The sequence below is a fragment of the Gossypium hirsutum genome, chromosome D04 (genome assembly GCF_007990345.1).
Source record: "Gossypium hirsutum isolate 1008001.06 chromosome D04, Gossypium_hirsutum_v2.1, whole genome shotgun sequence".
NCBI lineage: Eukaryota > Viridiplantae > Streptophyta > Magnoliopsida > Malvales > Malvaceae > Gossypium > Gossypium hirsutum.
Genome location: NC_053440.1, coordinates 30013801 through 30014710, shown reverse-complemented (window position 1 = coordinate 30014710; position 910 = coordinate 30013801). Strand labels below are relative to the sequence as shown.

The following is a 910-nucleotide window of genomic DNA, read 5'->3' as shown; positions in this document are numbered from 1 at the left end:
TCTAAGCTGATAACGAAGTGAGGGAGTCAAGTTCATGAACTCGGCTGCACATTTTCCTGAATCTGTTCGATTTGTTGGCCATTGATAGTTATTACTCGGGATCCTCTTGATGATCTCATAAGCCTCATTATAAGACTTAGACAAAATTGCACCATTTGAGGAAGCATCTACCATCAATCTTGTATGTGCATTGAGACCATTATAGAATGTCTCCAATTGGATATAGTGAGGAATCCCATGATGTGGACACTTATGAAGTAACTCCTTGAATCACTCCTAAGCCTCATACGACTCGACATCCAATTGTTGGAAAGTTGTGATCTCGTTCCTCAACTTAGCGTTTTTGCTATGTGGGAAATACTTAAAAAAAAATCTCTCTACTAATTCTTGCCATGTAGATATGGAACTTGGTGGCAATGAATTGAGCCATGCTCGTGCTTGATCTCGCAATGAGTATGGAAACAACTTCAACCTCAGTACGTCTTTAGTCACACCAACAATCTTGAATGAATCACTCACCTCCATAAATAATCAAAGGTGGAGATGTGGATCTTTTGTGGGCATACCACAAAATTGGTCCACTGTTCGTAGCATTTGAAACATCACTAGTTTCAATTCGAACTAGGTCGCCTCAATATCTGGCATTCTAATTCCTAGGTTTAACTCACTGAAAAGTGGCACAACATATTGTCTGATGCATCGATCCCTATCATTGGCAATTAGGATAGGATTTCATATATAATCGGCTTCATTACCTTGGTCTTGATTCTGATTTCCAAGGTTCATCTCGACTTGTCTTTGAGCTGTTCGTTCATGTCTTCTTTGTCTAAAAGTTCACCCAATTTCAGGGTCTACAGGGAGTAAATCTATAATTTGATCTATGCACATAAACACCTGAAAAGAAAATCAC

At 39.0% G+C, this 910-nt stretch overlaps 1 non-coding gene across 1 annotated transcript; it reads left to right on the top strand.

Annotated features, from left to right (window-relative positions):
* The first annotated feature begins 232 nt into the window (after nt 1-232).
* Nucleotides 233-336, top strand: LOC121216586 (small nucleolar RNA R71). Its single transcript, XR_005912766.1, has one exon. It is a non-coding gene; the product is annotated as a small nucleolar RNA R71 (small nucleolar RNA).
* Nucleotides 337-910: the final 574 nt, after the last annotated feature.